The sequence below is a fragment of the Panthera leo genome, chromosome D3, assembly GCF_018350215.1.
Source record: "Panthera leo isolate Ple1 chromosome D3, P.leo_Ple1_pat1.1, whole genome shotgun sequence".
In the NCBI taxonomy this organism is placed as follows: Eukaryota; Metazoa; Chordata; class Mammalia; order Carnivora; family Felidae; genus Panthera; species Panthera leo.
The window spans coordinates 61,412,725-61,431,101 of NC_056690.1; the positions used below are offsets into that span (position 1 = coordinate 61,412,725).

Below are 18,377 nucleotides of genomic sequence, written 5' to 3' on the forward strand. Positions count from 1 at the left end.
ATCTAATGCAGATTTTGTTAAATTCCAAGCCCATCCACATGGCAGGAACCTTGGGGTGGGCAGCACAACTGGGAGACAGGGGACACTCAGAGAAGGCACCACAAAGTGTCCTAATAATCTAGCTTTTGTTACAGAAAATTTTAACGCTTCCCCTTCAAATTTGAAAACATATGAATAGATTTTGAGGGTAAAGGATAAAGAATATTATTCCTTTAATTTTGCTTATCTTTTATAACCTTCATTTACTTTTTCTCCTCTTCCCCTTGTCTTTCTCTTGTTTTACCATTTCCCAGGACACCCATTTCCTTTGCAACTTTCCTTGTCATCCTCTGACAATTTTTTCAACAACTTTCATAGAAAAAAATGGTATGGGAAAATACAATGTTATAAATTAAGTTTTGCTGTATGAAATTTTCCAAAGTGTAGAAGACATGCCATACTTATATTTATAAAACTTTGTGTTCTTAAAAACCTTTGTCATTTCACAGATCAGACTTTAGAATATGGAAAATCAAAGTTAATAATGATCCTATATAATATACATTTTTTTAAATAAGACTTTTTTATTCTTCCCAAATCAGTCACTGTCTCTTAGAGTTATAATTGTGTCAAGAGCAGTGGTTTCTTCCCTGTCCAGTAGCTTACACCCAATTTCTCTATAATATCCTAAAAGTGTTCTGCATTTGGGCCTCTACACAGGGATTAACTTAATGAAGTTTGTAAATCTAGGAAAATCAGATTTAAACCACTATTTGGGCAATTCTCTTGAGGCTCAAATATAAACACTATTTGTCATGAAATTTCTCAGTTATTTGTGACCCTTAAAGAGAAAGACCGTAGAGTGGGGAAATATCCTTACGGCAAAACATTTTTAAATGCCAAGATTAGTCGTCTCAATTTCAGTATTCCATGAGATCTTGGCGTGAAAAATTTTTACTATCTGTTAGGTCTTTGGTAATTTTGAATTTTCAGAAAAAAAAATTTTTTTAGTTGTCTCTAACAGGACGATAGATTTAAACCAGGATTTATCATCAATAATATTAAATGTAAATGAATCAACTAATCCAGTTAAAAGACAAATACTGTCAGAAAAAACCCTATATATTTATAGGGCACACATTTAAAATATAACTATCAAAAGTGTAGGGAAAAATATACAATGCAAACACCACATAAAAGAAATCTGGCAAAATTATATTAATATCAGAGAAAATAAGCTTTAAGAGAAAAAAATGAAATGGAAGCATCACTTCAACAGGAAGATAGAATCTAAATTTGTTTGTGTCAGATGTCATGGCCTCAAAAAGTTCAAACAAAATTGATAAAACTATTACAGAAATAATCAAGTCCACAATCACAGTGAGAGATTTAAGCACACATTTCAGAGTCATATACATCTAAAAGTCAAAACACCATTAAGTAAAAATGTAGAAGATTAGATAAATATGATTGGTCACATATATAGAAAAGAGATCCCAACAAATACATTTCCATCTTTTTCTAGCAGTCATGAAGTTTACAAAAATTATTATATACTGACCAAACAATTATTCTTAATAAATTACGTGTGATCAACTTGCTATGAGGCATACAGGCTAGAAAAAAAACCAAAAGATTATATTGAAAAAATATATGTTTAAAATTAAGGAATATTCTTTTAAATAATTCATGAGACAATAAAGAAATTACAAGTCAATTTAGGAAATATCTTAAACTAATGACAACAGAAAATGCTACATAAAAAAAATGTGGGAAGCCACAAAAGTGGTGCTTACGTGAACATCTATAACCTTAACTGTTTACATGGAAAAGAAACTAAAATATCACAAGTCAAGCATCTACAAAATTTGAAAAAGAAAAGCAAAATAAACCCAACAAGATAGAATGAAGAAAATAATAAAAGTAAGGATAGTATTTTTTTCTATCTGTGTATCCATTATCTACAATGCCAACAATTTATTACTTGAAAATACTGATAAGATTAGTAACCTTCTCAAATATCTGATCTGATCCAAGAATATAAATAAACAGCACCAGTCATGATTATGTATCTGACACATAAGTACAATAATTAGAAAACATAGGTAAATGGACATGTTTTTAGAAAAGTATAACTTATAAACCTGATCCAAGAAGAAATAGAAAGTTGGTAACTGTTAATTAAATTGAATTAATAAATAGAAAAATTTTCATAATTAAAACTACAAAACTGAAGAGACCCATCAGCAAATTCCACTAAATATTTGAGAAAGAAATAATACCTGGCTTTCACAGAATCTATAAGAAAAAAAGAAAAACAAAATGAAAACTCTATGGCTTATTTTATGAGCCTATCAAAGCACAAATCCTAAGCTTCATAAGAATGAAGAAAACTGTAGGCCAATTTCCCACATAAATATAGAGGTAAAAATCCTAAACAAAGTATTAACAGACTTACTATAAAAATAAAGAAGAAAATTAAGTAATAAACAAGTTATGTTTATTTTATGAATGCAAGGATGGTTTGATATTTAAAATTTAATCAAAATTCACATTTAACAGGTTAAAGGAGAAAGTATGTATTATCATAATAATAGTTACAGAAATGTATTTAATAAAATTCAATATCTACCTATAAAATGTCTTATCCTAATTCCTTTATCTGCTATCAGGTGTCAAATTAAAAAACAAATTTCATGCTAGCTGGTAATAGATTAAAACCTTTTCTCCTGATATTAGAAATGGTACAGGAATACATATTATCGCTACCTTCATTCCAAATTATGCTGAGGTTCCTACCTAGATGAGTAATCCAAGATAAAGCAATAAAAAGAATACTGGAAAAATATAACTGAAATTGTCATTTTTATGAATAATATGGTTGTGGACAAAAACTCCAAAAGAATCTACAAATTATTAGAATTAACTGTAAAAATTTCAACAAAGTTGTTTAATATAGTTAATATAAAAAACCCAATGTTTTTCTATTCAGTAACAACCAAACATCTTTTCTCAAAATATAAGATTTATAACATAGTATATAGGAATACACATATAATCGTATTAATATTCATGTATATTTATGTATGAAATCTAAGCAGAAAAGTAGAAATTATTGATATAAATAAAGAGATCAAATACACTGAAAGATATGCCATGTAGATGAGTTAATAGATACAATATTGTAAAGATGTTAATTCTCTCAAACTGATCTTTAGATTAACTGGCATCTCACACAAAATCCCAAACTATATTTTATGCAGCATGAAATCTGGTATTAATAGTCATATGGAAATGCAAGAACCAAGAATAGCCAAGAAACTCTTGAAGATGAGATATAAAGTAGGACTTACTCCCCTGAAATCAAGTCAGATTGTATAGGTAGGTAACTAGAAGAATATGATTAATGTAAGGATATTCTAATATAGCAATGGGCCAGAAATAAACCCATATTTACAAGGACACTTGATTAGTGACAAAGTGAAACTCTAGGGAGTAAAAAAAAGAAATATAGGTAATTGTTGTTAATGATGTTTGGACAATTGATTTTCTATTTGGTACACAATGAAATTTAATCTCTGCCTTACAATGAAACAAAAATTAATTCCAAGTGAATTGTAGAATTCAATGTAAACACTCAAAATTAAAAAATAAAATAAAATAGTGCTTCCAGAAGGTAATACAGAAAAAAAAAATTCCTAAACAAGTTATAAAAACACTAAAAATAATTAAGGACATTTTTCATCAAAGGAACACTAGTGAGAAAATAAAAAGCAGGCTGAAGAGTAGAAGATTCTGCTACACATAAAACCAACAAACGGATCACATGATATTGAAATTATATATATATAAAACATATGATAGAGATAAATGAGAGGGACACAGAGAAACTTCTATAATTCAAGAAGGAAAAGATATCCAATCTTGTCTTAAAAATGTGTAGGTAACAATCCTTCACAACAAGAAGATCTCCAAAGAACCAAAAAGCACATGAAAAGGTGCTAAGCCTCACTAGTAATCACAAAAATGAAATCAGTACCCAACAGAAAGACTAAAATGAAACAGATTGAGATATGAAGTGTTGGCAATCATTAACCTTTAGTATGTCTTATATTCTGTTTCTGGGCATTTAAGTTTTACAAACACTGGGAAACTCTTAGCAATACTCTGTTAAACATACACATATAACAAATGATAAATAGTAAATAGAACATAACATTCTTATGTATATTCCCCCTAAAATATGTGTACATGCATACCAGCAGCCATATACAAAATATTCCTAAGAGTTTGAAATAGCCCAAAGAACTCCATGTCCACATTAGAAGACTGAATGCACAGATTGTGGTATAGTCAAACAATGGAATACCATAAAGCAAACGTGAACAAGCTATAGTGACATAAATCAATGCAGATATCTGTAATAAACCAGGAAAAAGTAACCTAGAGAGTTTACAGGTGGATACCAACAATAGAGAACTCTAAAAGAAAACAAGGAAACAATACCAGGAAGATCAAAATCATCTTTAGCTTTACTTTAAGGAAAGGGAGAACAACTCAGAAATATTTGCTCTCGGAAAGTCACGTGGGGGCTTCTGGAGTGATGGAAACTTTGCATTTCTTGACCTACTTATGTTTGCTTCATAATAAACTATTAAGCTATAACTTTATGTTTTATACCCTTTCAGTATGTGTTACATTTCACAATAAAAACAAAAGACTTTTTCTGATATGCCTTAATCTCATATCCAAGCATGGATAACTATGTACATCTAGGGACAAATGACTGTCAGGGAGACATTCAAATGCTTTATGAAAAATTTATACATTCATCAACCTGCTGACACTTGTATCACTGACTAATAGATATACCTGCTATTGAACACATTTATTTAATTAGACTTCCTGCCTCCATGCTGTAACATGTCAGACACATCAATTATTTGTTTCTGCAAAAGTCTTGGTAACAAGGTTGGAAATGCATTTAACTGTTGTGCATACAGAAATCCGAGATCCAGAAATTAGTATGTGGGTTTCTACTGCTGTAACACCAAGTTGTTTTTCAACCTCCATTTGCAAAGCTGCTTCCCTTGAGACCTGATTGGGTTATATCTTATCATTCAAGCTGGCCATCAGCAAAATATTAATGCAGCAGACGGCCCTTGACATCATCTGCTTCTTCTGTGTCCCCTTAATTCCTTCTAGTCCTGTGATATTTCTTATGCACTTGAGGCTGCTAGGAGAGAAGATGACAGACTCTTTCACAATTTAGGATGAAAGACTAAAGTGCACAATTTTCTACTTATGTCTGTATATTCAAAGAAGCCAAAATAGGGCTGTTAATGCAAAGATGACTTCTTTATGGAAGAATTTCTGGCACTTTGATCATCACCGGTCTCATTCAAGTGAGCTTCTATTTCACCTATGCCTAAAACTAGTCCTCATAAATTTAGAATTGAAAGAGGTAGTCTGAATTACCTATTCCAAGTATATACTTTATATATGGCAAAACAAAGTCAGAGAACCTAATTAAACATTGGGAAGGTAGGAAAGCAGAATTAGACACAATTATTCCAGTTTAAAGTTTTCTTATTGTTTTATGGGCTTATAATTCTGAAAAAGTAGATTACATGAGAAATATGAAAGGAATATATTAAGTGACATCTGTTTATTAATAACTGTACTCAACAAGATATCTAAATATCTAATATCTAAAAGACACTTAAAAATAATTTTCTACTCTTCTCAAAAACCCTGATTTTACAGATGAAGAAATGTTTTCAAAACAGTTAAATTACAACTTGCTGAAAGTCAAATAGCTGGTAAATGGCAGAGTCAGAATTCCATTTAGGTGGGTTTGACAGCAATATTCATGTTCTTTTCACATACTAGGCTTTCCCTCCATATTTTACTCCTGATCTCACATGCTAATCTACCTGTCAGTTCTCTTATATCTAAATACAAATCCTAAAAGTCTTTATCCTGATTCGATTTTCCTGGAAACCCCAGCCCTCTCACTTAATTTAAGGGTCTTATCTAATAAGCCATTTTAGTTCCCGAACAACTTCTCCTAGTGATTGACAAGACTGGAGCCCAGTAAACAATTTAGCATGTAGTAGTATAGATACACCAGAAACTTTGGTCAGTTCCCTGAAAACCATTCATGTTAGTTCCTTTCTCCAAAGAGAGAGATGTTGTGATACAAAATATATAACCACAAAATGGCTCTTGATTATTTATCTCTACTGGGCATGGAACTTTTATGGCTGTTGTACCTAGAATTTGCCCTGACAAAGTAAAGGAAAAAAATTCTTGATAGACCTCTGACTTTGTATGCTGTGGACATTTCTATTTAGGAAGTGTTTGCACTAGGAAAACTAGCCACTTCTGTTAAGCCAGACATTTACAGATATTTGGTTCCCCTGGCTCTTGTACCAAGCTTCAAACCAGAAGGGACACAACAGAGAGGGTTAAAGGCATTTAGTAGCATAATTATTGCATTTGCTTGAGAAAAATATAAATGGGCATGGATTTTCAGGTGATACATCTATGCTAACCCTATCAGTTGCTTTCTGGACTTTGAAACTATATTCTTTATTTGTGATTATAAACTCTTCCCCAGTAGATTATTTTATTTTTATTGTAACACTCTCTGCTTTTGGTAAGTTTTTGTATGTTATTCCTGTTCTTAAAGTTACTCACCAGCTTTTGGAGGTTAACTATTTACCTGGTTATATCAAAACTAAATACAAATAAATATATCACTTTGTTCATCCTCCTCTGGAGGGAGATAAGGCCTTAGATTTCTACACTTCCTACCTGATCCCTCTCTCTTCCTTGTGACTAATTCCTCAACATCAAATCTTCCCCCAGTGAATAAGTCTATGCAAATTATAAATAGCTCCTTTCTCCCCTCCAGGTTTGGTAATGGGAATGTGCTCTAATCTTGGTCAATGGATCATAAGGGAAGTCTACCCGGGGCTTCTCGAAAATTTATCCTCACAACATTTTTTGTGTTTTTTTTTTTTCCCTAATAAGCAAGCACAGAATAGATCCATTTATTCCTGTGAGACTGGTTATTCCTGTATATCATTTATGGAACTGCTACAGTTAATTTATAGCTCCAAAGTTAACTTGCAAATTCAGGTCACACCTGAAGTCACAACAATATATTGGGCCCTTGCTAATATCACTTAGCCACTGACTTACTAACCAAGAGCCTACTTTACCTCTTGATTTCTATTAGTCATGTTTATAACAATTGAAACCATTTCAGATTTGTTTCTTGAAACCAAATGCATCCAAAATATATAAATATCAGAGTAGTTTTGTTTCCTTCTCTCTTCCACTTTCTCTTCTCTATAGGGCAATACCTATTTAGATTTAAAGTCTTTGTACTGAAAAGAAAAATACAAATGCAAAAATGTAAAGTAGAATCTTTATTAGATTTTCAGGGAAGGTCTATGTATGATAAAACTGATTCTGCCTTCTCCTGAGAATGTTTTTATTTCCCTTTCACTCCTGAATGATAGTGTAACCACCTATGTCATTCTGGATTGGCAATGCTTTCTCTCAGTTTCTTGACTATATAATTTTATTTTCTTCTTACATATACCATTGCTTTTTTTTTTTTTTTAATTTTTTTTTTTTTTTAATATATGAAATTTACTGTCAAATTGGTTTCCATACAACACCCAGTGCTCATCCCAAAAGGTGCCCTCCTCAATACCCATCACCCACCCTGTCCTCCCTCCCACCCTGCCCTCCCTCCCACCCCCCATCAACCCTCAGTTTGTTCTCAGATACCATTGCTTTTGAAGTCTAAGTTCAGTCCAACTATTAGCCCTGAGCAGTTATTTTTCTCATTAAATCTTCTTTGGTTACATTTAAGACATTCACTTTATCTTGGATGTTTTTCTAATTTCACCATTATGAGTTTAGGTGTATATTTTTTTATTTTTATGGCATATGAAAATTTATTATTGTCGTATTTTCACCATCAAAACTTAGGATCTTGGTTTCCTTCTTGCCTTTGTATGAGGCCAAAAGCAAGACACTGGCTACTTTGACAATCTTAAAGCAAACCCTGGGAACATCACCAACAGCATGACCTTTGAGACCAAATCCAACAACCAGAACTTCATCATTTTCCTCAATAAAATTCAAACAGTCATCATTGGCTAAAATGGTCGTGACTTTTTTTTTGCTTGCCATTCTTGATCAGCTGGACCTGCCACACTTTCTGATGGCAGAATGTGGCTGGTTGGCTTCTACTCCTACTTTTTTCCACCACAGTAATTCCCTTTGCCTAAGAAGCGCCTCCAAAAGAGTTTGGCTTCAGAGCTGCGCCTTAAGTGGGCCTTCTTGTGCTGTTAGCCATGCCACCTCTGATCTTGTCAGTGGCTACCGAGTTTCTAGGCAATATGAAGACCGTGACACTTGCCCATCCTGTCAGCACCAGAGGCATCAGCAACAGAGCGAATTTATGTATGTGTGTGTGTGTATGTATGTATGTATGTATGTATGTATATTCATTTTTGAGACAGAGAGAGAGAGACAAAGCACTAATGGGGGATGGGCAGAGAGAGAGGGAGACACAGAAACTGCAGCAGGCTCCAGGCTCTGAGCTGACTTGAGACGAAACTGGATGCTTCACTGACTGAGCCACCCAGGCGCCCCAAGAGTGGATTTATTTTTGTTTATACTTCTTAAGACACTAGGATTCTCCTTCAAGTTGAAGACTTATAACTTTCTTAAATTCTGGAAAACTGCCTGCCATTATCCTTTTATCACTTCATTTTCCTCATTCTGTCCTTTAGTCGTCATTAAATTTAAGTTGGCCCTTTTTATTCCATTCTCTACATCTCTTAATCTCTTCCTCATGTATTCATTCTCTTTACCTTTCTGAGATGCATTATGGATACCCTCAAATCTATCTTTTAATATACTATGCCTTGCTTTATGTATGTGTAATCCACTACCAGTTTATTTTAAAAATCATCTTCTTCAATTTTTTGAAGAATATGGCATTTATTTTCATAAAATGCTCTATTTAATGTTGCTCTTTGTGAGTACATTTTGTCTTTTTTTTTAAAGTACTTGTTGATATCGTATTGTGGTTTCTGACAGCTAGGTCATCTTTGGTAGGAACACTGTTGTATGGAGACTCATAAGTCTGACATCCAGAAGCCTTTTATGCTGCATAGCTTACTTTCTCTCCCTAGACACTTATGAGTTACACTAAAGTGGGCCAAGTTTCTTATTAACTTATCAACGCAAGCTTTGTGCTAAGGTCAGTAGTATGGATTCAGATCCTACCCTCTCACCTGAAGCGGGTTTGGTTTTCTAATTGTAAATGCACGAATCTTTTCCTACTCACAGCCCCGGGCATCTATTTTTCAGCCAATCCTGGGACAGGAGATACAGTCTTTCAAGAACGTGATTTAATAACCATGAATCCATCTATACTTATTTCCTTAGTGATTTCATCCTGTCTGGTGGCTTTAAATATTATCTATACACTGATGATTTCCCAATTTACATCTTTAACCCAGACATCTCCCATCAAATTCAGACTCATGTATCTAACTGTCTACCTGACAGCTACTTAGTTTTCTAATAGCCATCTTAACCTTAGCATATCCTTTGACTGAGTTCTGATTTTTCTAACAAAAATGGCATTCTCCACAATATTCCTCATGTCAACTAATGACTTCATCCTTCCACTATCAAAGCAAAAATTTTGGTATCATCTTTGACTTTTTTCTAACCATCTCACACACACACACAATCTGTCAGCAAATACTAGTGACCTCACCTTAAAGTAATAGCCAGGCTATTCTTATCACCTCTTTGTTACCAGTCTGATCTAATACACCATCATCTCTTGTTTGGATGATTACCACAGAATTAAACTTCTCACTTTTCACCCCTACCTCCCTTAAAAGTATCCATTGAATCTGGCCACTCATTAACACTCAACTTTACAATTTCCTTGTATTTTCTTGCAATATTACAACCATAATGGTCACTTTACTGTTCTTGTATTTTCCTGACTGAGGGCTTTTGTAATTGTGGTTTCACCTGCATGGGCATATGCATGGATATGTCTTTCAGGTCTTGACTTGTCTCCTTCCAGTCTTTACTCAAAGACATTTTTTTTAGTAAACACTTCTCAAATGACTCCATTTAGACTTGCAGAAATACCATATTCCTTATATCTCTTACCTGTTAATTTTTCCACATCATCTACTACAATCTAATGTATACTCCCTTACATTATTTTTCCCCTCCCCTCCATACACAATGCAAGGCACACAACGTTTTGCTTTCTTCCCTTTTTTTCACTGTTATCCTACCAGTTTCTAACACACAGTAGACCCTCAATCATTATTTGTCCAATGGGTGAATGAAAACAAAAAACAAAACAAAAACAAAAAACAAAAAAGGTGGCATACAGACCTTTGTGTTTGCACCATGATTCAGGGAACTCAGTTCTTATCCATTCAATATATGACCTTAGGCTTTTCCTCAGGACCCTTAGGAGTATAAAGATCTCACTTCTTAAATGTATGTCAGGTTTAATTTCCCCATTCTAATCTCATTCAGACCCCTGTATCCACTTGGGATCCCTTTGCCATATTCAGAACTTGTGTTTGGAGTAGGAAAAGGGAGGTTTCTTATATCAGTTCAGTCTGCCATAGTGACAAGTCTTGGTGTTCTGTTTGTGAGAACATATTCAGAGATTGAAAATTACCTGGATGTTAAACATTACATGGATGATTGCTTAACCAACACTCAATTGTCACAGAGATAGTCTTTACAGATATTATGTCTTGAGGTATAAACAATAGGCACAAACTAATCAAATGTGATTTCCTGAAAAAAATGTACCTGGCTTCTTCAAATTGTCAGTCAATTCTGACACCTTTTTTGCCACACTAAGCTCCATTTACCATTCTCTGGCTTACAAGAGAGAGATTTTTTACTAGTAAAACTCAGTGAAATATTCGAATCAATTAAAAAAATACAAATGTGTTAAATAACTAAATTTGCAGACTCAAAAATGCCATAAAATTAAAGGCTATCTAAGCCAACCATCACAGCAGCATGAATTCTCTCAACCTAATTGTAGAGTGAGTATATTTTTTATAAGAAAAGATTCATTTAATTCTATCAAATGATCAATTTATTGTAAAATTCAAGAATAAAAGAAGTGGGCTACATTTCAACTAATTGGATATAGTAGGCAAAAGGAGAGTGTAAATATCTTCAAGCAGCCAACTTTAATCTGTATTCTAGAATTTCTCCAAAGCCTAGAATTCTATATTTAAATAGTAAACACAAAACCACCGACAGAAATGACTTTCCTCATATACATAGCTTAGTCATGTTTTTTTCTTATGTTTTCATTCAATGCTTGACCAGAAAAATCCTTCAAGAACATTCACCATAAAACCCAATCCATGACACTCTCCCTTCTTTAAATTCCTAGACCAATTGATCATTACTAACCTGACACCTAAATATGTACTGCTTTGTGTTGTGATTGTTATTTGGTGTGGTTTTGTAGTTTAGTCTAATGGTATACAAAACATACAGTCCTTGTCTCTTCCAACTTTATTTTAAGCTTCTTTAGGAGAGGGACAAAATTTTTTTTTCCTCTCAAAAATATTTTGGTACACCTACTATGTATAGAAAGCATCTTTCTCTTTTTTTAAAGAACAATTTACCCCCAATTTTTATTTCCACAGAGCATCAAGCCCAGAAAATTCATTTTTAACCAGCTTGAAATCAATTACTTTATTCTCCTGGTATTTGAACTAGTGCTAATTTTCGAAAGCTGGAGTAAAGTTGTTGAAGACTTAGGAGTGGGATTTCGCAAAACGAATGTTTGCATCATGTGTATAACCAAAACAGATGATATGAATCAGCAGGGGATAAATGAGATTCCAAAATCAGCAGATAACTTCATTTTAGCATTCATTCTGTTTTTGCATTAGCAACATGAACAACATCCAATTTATTTTCTCAACATTGCACAACAGCATCAAATACACATTCCGGCGTTCACTGTGTTTGTATCTGTGTTCACATCTGAACCTGGAACTATTCCATACCTTATTGCATTTCTTCTGAATATATTCAGCTTGGGGATTTCATGGTGAGCAAAGAGCTCTCAGAACATAAGTTGCAATATGTTGCTTTTAGCAATTCAACATATTCATTCGTTGGAACTTCCATCTTTTTGCATTTATTTTCCCACCAACATGTGCATATACATCAACACATTTGCATAAAGTATTCAAAGAACAAACATATAGGTTTGCTTTTTCTCCCAAGAACTTTGTAAAGTTGCCAATAGGGCATCTTTCCCGGTTGGTCAAATTTCCTTTCAGTGTTATGAAGTGTAGGATATTTTAGCGCTTCAGGTACTCTGCTGGAAATGTGTCCTCTTCAGTCACAGCCCTACTGTCAGGCTGAGGGGCAAATCAAATTGACCTGTCAAGGAACAGGAACTGCTTGTGATTGAATTATTTCATTTCAAACCAAAGTGGCTTTTTTTTTTTTTTTGAGTTAGTGGGTACTCACAACTGAATTTGTTTTCCAGTGAAAACTTATTTTCCTCGTCATATGACTACAACAATAAAATAAAGAGATAACCCCTTCATGCCACAGGGTTCAAAAAATTTAACACTGAGTGTTTTGAGGTTCACTTCTCTGACTGATGTGAACAATGCTGCATTTAAGTTAGTGAAGTATAGGCACAGAAGCAAAAAGCTAACAGTGTTAGCCTATTGTTTCCTCTCCCACCCAAGTAAATACCTCACCCCCCCGCCCGCTTCTTTTTCTGCTACAAGCTCACCTAGGTAGTAAATTCTATTTCGTCCACAGCCCTTAATTCAGAGCTCTGGTCTGTTCTTCTTGGTCCAAGGCCAAAGTCTTCCTGCCAGCTCTTTGTCAATTCTCAGTTTAGTTCCACTGATTTTCAGATTCTTATCTCTTATCTGTGTGTCCTGTTCAAGGTCACTGACAGCTTTGCAGAGTGGTTATAGATTTTATTTGCTGTTTAGAGTTTCTTTGACTAAAGTTGCCGGGGAGGAGCAATGAGAATTTTCTTTTCTTTTCTTTTCTTTTCTTTTCTTTAGCACAAAATAGAAATTTTACTTGTTGCTCTATATTAAAATATACATCTAGCAAATAAGGTGTAATTTGATTTTTTTAAATGATTATTCTTTTTGTTGTTGTTGTTGTCGTTTTAAATATGAAATTTATTGTCAAATTGGTTTCCATACAACACCCAGTGCTCATTCCAACAGGTGCCCTCCTGAATACTCATCACCCACCCTCCCCTCCCTCCCACCCCCCACCCCCCCATCAACCCTCAGTTTATTCTCAGTTTTTAAGAGTCTCTTATGGTTTGGCTCCCTCCCTCTCTACCTTTTTTTTCTCCCCTTTCCCTCCCCCCTGGTCTTCTGTTAAGTTTCTCAGGATCCACATATGAGTGAAACCATATGGTACCTGTCTTTCTCTGCCTGACTTATTTCACTTTGTCTGGATACATTTAACAACTTCTATAAAACAGACAATTCCTTGGGATACAAAAATTTCCAAATTCAATAGAAAAAGAAATAGAAAATTTGAAGTCTTATACCTATTAGAGAAACCAGATCTGTAATTTAAAATGTCCCTCAAAGAAAACACCAGCCCAGATTATCTTACTGGGGAATTCAACAAAGCATTTAAGGAAGAAATAATACTATTACTCACAAACTTTCTTATGATATGAAGAAAGAAATTATCTTTCATTTTGTTTGATCAGTATAATCCTAACTAATATCAAAACTTGAAAAAGAATCTTAAGAAAATTACACATCCTAATTCCCCCTCAATTGTAGGTCTTATTGAAATAAAATTGCTTTCTTTAAAAAGTAATCAAAATTATACATTTAAAAAGTATTACAATATATACAAGTTTCTGTGTGTGTATGCATGTGTATGTATGGTATATAATCACAAATATTTATTTTTTCTCTTAGAAAATTCACTCTATGAGTTACATATAATTATCCATATTGCTTAGTTTAGTTATATTTAAAGCAAAATTCATCAAAAGCTTTTTATCAACTGAGATTTTTAATGACTTTCAAAATAAAATTGTTCATACTCCTTTGCTCTATCTTGACCATAGGCCCAATATAAAAATATCATAAGCTAAATTAAAATATGCATAAATTAATTCTAGAAGTCTTTTCTCCATGTCTTTAAGATAGGTAATATTTTTTCCTAGGCCTCTGAATAGTCTTGTAAAATGAAAGTGTTAAAATAATTATCACAGCTCAAAAATACAGGTGTACTAGAGGATTTATAAATGACCATTTGAAGAAAGACCAACTTTATTTATTGTCATTTGACAACCATTGAACACATTTTCCTGTTGTCCCTGGCAAGTAGAGGTCCAGTGAAGAACAAGCCTGAAATGAATATGGCATTTACACATGCTTATCTGGACAGATATAATTGTTAAAAGACACTTGCTGGATTTGGACATCTATTCAGAATAATAAAAAAGTGGAAAATCCCATTAAATATGAATACTTCTGAGAATCTACAGTCATGGTATAAAATTTTACTGGTAGAATAATCAATATCCTTCAAGATATCCTTCAGTGAGAGAATGTAGGGTTGGTATCTGGTTTGAGGGATATTTTAGAATGCAAAAAATATACACATTTCTGAAACACTTTTCTAAAATTCACCATAGTTTCAGCCATGGATGTAGAGAACTAGCCATAACACTCTCCCTTAGGATTCCTGTTGAGAAGTTCTATGAATACCTACGGACAGTCCCACCTGCACTTCTAGAAGCTATGGTCAGAACATACTTCTCCTGTGTGATGTCATGACTTTTGTCAGATGAAAATGTGGAAGTTCATATATGATGCATCACACACAATACTGGAGGCGTTGCTATCTTTTAGTTTCCTCTCATTTCTTTTTTTTTCCCAAAAATAAAGAAAATTGCTTACAATTTGAAATTTCTTCACATAGCTCCCATGTTTTCTTTTTAATGTTTAAGGTAGAAGAAAATGAAGGAATTTGAAGCCTAACCAGTGGGACTTAAGGGAAAGATTACTGATAGGCTTCTGAGAAAAGTCTATCCCCCCCCCCAAAAAAAAAAGAATGAAGAGAAATATATTTATATTATGTCCCCAAATCTGGCTCTGTGACGATGTGTTGTCTCAGATTTTCCTACTATCTTAGGTTCATGAATGGTGGGCATAAGAGCGAGGCTGCAAGCTTACCATGACAGAGCAGACCTATGGAAGGCAAGACAGAAGATCTATAATGATATTTTTGAGCTGTAACAATAATGCAGAATTCCTTTCAGCATTTCATCAGTCCTGATAACCTCTAATTCTAGACTTCTAAATAAGTTAAATGTCAAAAGTTTTCTCATTTTAAACCACTCTTAAAACTTAAAACTAAATTAAACTAAATATTTCTCTTTCATCTCAGTAGAGCTTAGCTGCACTAGCAATGGTTCTGCTCAGTTAATTCAACCTAACAATGATGGCTTGAGAACTTGAGTCACGGCTCTCTCTATAGCAGGGCTTGGCAACTTTTCTGCATTTTCTGCAAAGGATGAGCTAGTAACATGGTCTCTGTCACAACTATTTAGCTCTGTCCTTATAGTGTAAAAGCAGATATGGAAAATACATAAGCGAATGGATGTGACTGTGCCACAATAAAACGTCCAAGTCTGATAGTAGCATAGACAATGTTTAACCTTATAATGGAAACCTTATAATGTTTAACCTAGAAGGAACATTATTGGAGATGTTTCAGGGAATAGATCAGTGTTGAAGAGCACTGAGTCATAATGTAAGCCAATCATGATGAATACCGTAGAGTTGGAAAGGGTGACTGTATCTAGACACACAAGAAAACAAAATCTGCACTCTCCCACGTAGAAATGAGGCAGGGTGACTGAGGGACAGGATATTGCCTGCCACAGAGGGTATAGTAGGGTATAGTTAAGCACTTGAAAGGAGCAAAAAGGCACAGAGAATAGTAAGTATTCAAGTCAAATGTTACCTAATTTAGCAAAAATCCTGCTACAAGAATGAAGACTCAAATTTCTGCCATATTCCTTAGAAGACTCCATATTACGAATAACTTACTATCCCATTCAAATAGCTCTACAAATATTTTAACAGTGCAGATTTCATACATCTTTTGCCTTACTTTTTGAGTTTTTAAGAAAGATCGGCAGACTATTATGTGTGATATGTGACATCCTCCTTAAAGGTTCTTAGGGACCTGTGGCCTATTCTCAAAATGTTGCCTCAATCACTGCAGGGATCCAGAAGAATAATATTAATTTAGAAGGCATAGTCACACTCAGCATTGTTTTAGCTAATGGCACTTAAAAAATGGCCTTATTAAATGTGCACATCAGAGGGAGTTCCTATTCAATTATAGGTCACTTTTTGCAATACACTTTCAAAAAGGTTTCTGTGTCCAATCAAAAATGATACTAGGTATTCATATTCATAGAAGTAACTTAGTATTGATAAGCTGATTTAGGGCCTGCCATAGAACCCTGCTGAGGTTACACAGATCTATAGTAGAAGGCCTCTTGTCTAAAGGAAGCTCTGAAACAGACAAAGGAAGAAGACACATGAATCAAAAACACAAGTTCTCTAAAACCTTAAGCACATGTCAGCAAGAGTCAATTGGGAGCATGATTAGAGGAGGGCCTCCCATTTTTTAAGTGTACAGGATGAGCAAAACACAGGGCTATTTTTCCAAAGCAAGGCGACTCTTCTGCTGATGGGTAAACAAGTGCTCACTCAGCAGTTTCTTTGCAGCGCTGTTAGTACCACACTCCAGGATGGATAAATTAAAATGGTTTCTGCCTAATCCCCTCAGAGAGGTTTGATTGTGCATAGACTATAGTATTTTAGTTGAGCAGGCTTAAAACATTATGCCTTTTAAAGCTTAATAGTTGTGTTGGTGTAATCAATTCTAATATGTAACATTTGGGATGTATGTACAAATCTCCCAGGCCCCATTTTTGCAATGAGAGAGGGAAGGCAATGAGTCATTGCTGGTCTATATAGGAACATGCAAAAGAGCTGCTTAACAATTGGGAAAAACATGCTCTATTTCACAGCAGGAAACTTGCCCACCCACCCCTGCTTGGGGATAGAAAAGGACGGAAAACTTAATATGCCTGATAGTTAGAAAATATAGTGGATTCACATAAAAATGAAGTTTGTCAACCCAGTCTGCAGCAAGATGATCGGGGTTGATCCAGATAATCTGATATGTGTGGACTCAGACAAAGTCTTTAAGAGAGAACAACCCACAAGACAAGCATAATAACTTGTCTTTGAGTTGAAAGTACGGAGACTCCAAGGCAGGAGTCTGTTGCTCCAAAACCTCTACATGAACTTGAGATGGGTTTGGTCCTTGCATTGCCCTCCTGCAACATGCAAACCACTGTGCAGCAACACCTGAACCATTTTGCTCCCTAAATTAGGTCCAAAATTTTACATGGCTTACTTGGAATTTCTTCAAGACCCGTTGATATGTTTTGAAGCCATCTTTATATTTTATTTCAACTTTTATATTTTGAGATAATGGTAACCACGGTTAGGTATAAGAAGTAATGAAGAGAAATCCTGTATACCTTTTACCCAGTACCTCCCTTGGTGCCATCATGCATAGTCATACTACAATATCCCAGCCAGAAAATGGACATGGGCACAATTCCTTCAAATTGTAGATTTTACCAGTTTTACATGCAATCCTGTGTGTGTGTTTAGCTCTGTGCAACTTTAACACATGTGCAGGTTCACGTGCTAACACTATAGTCAAAACACAGAACATTTACGTCATGCAAGGATCACTCTTATTATCCTTTTACAGCTACAACCTTCTTTTCTTCCTTAACCCTTGGAAACTATTAGTTGTTCACCTCTACGATCTGTCATTCAAGAACGTCAGAGAAATGGAATCTTATGCTATCTTTTGGAGCTAACTTTTTCCATTCAGCATAATTACCCTGAGAGTCCTCCAAGTTTTGTGTGCCAATAATACATTCTTTTATATTTCTCTGTAGTATTCCGTGACATGCATATACCAATATGTTTCATCATTCGTCAAATGAAGGGCATTTGGGTAATTTCCAGTTTGGTGCTATTATGAATAAAGCCACTATATACATTTGTGTATAGGCTTTTTCCCCCTTTTTTTGAAACTGTACTTCAATTTCTTTGGAATAAATGGCTAAGAGTGGAATTGTTGAGTTGTATGGTAACAGCAGGCTTAGTTTTATATGAAAATGTCAAGCTACTTTCCATAATGGCTAGACTATTTTACATATCCAC

General features: G+C 34.3%; 1 protein-coding gene and 1 pseudogene across 1 annotated transcript in view; both read right to left on the bottom strand.

Moving 5' to 3' along the window:
- Nucleotides 1–18,377, bottom strand: part of LOC122203135 — a 723,308-nt gene that overhangs the window by 657,884 nt on the left and 47,047 nt on the right. The gene's annotated exons all lie outside the window — the stretch shown is intronic.
- On the bottom strand, nt 7,939–8,426 carry LOC122203972 (annotated as a pseudogene).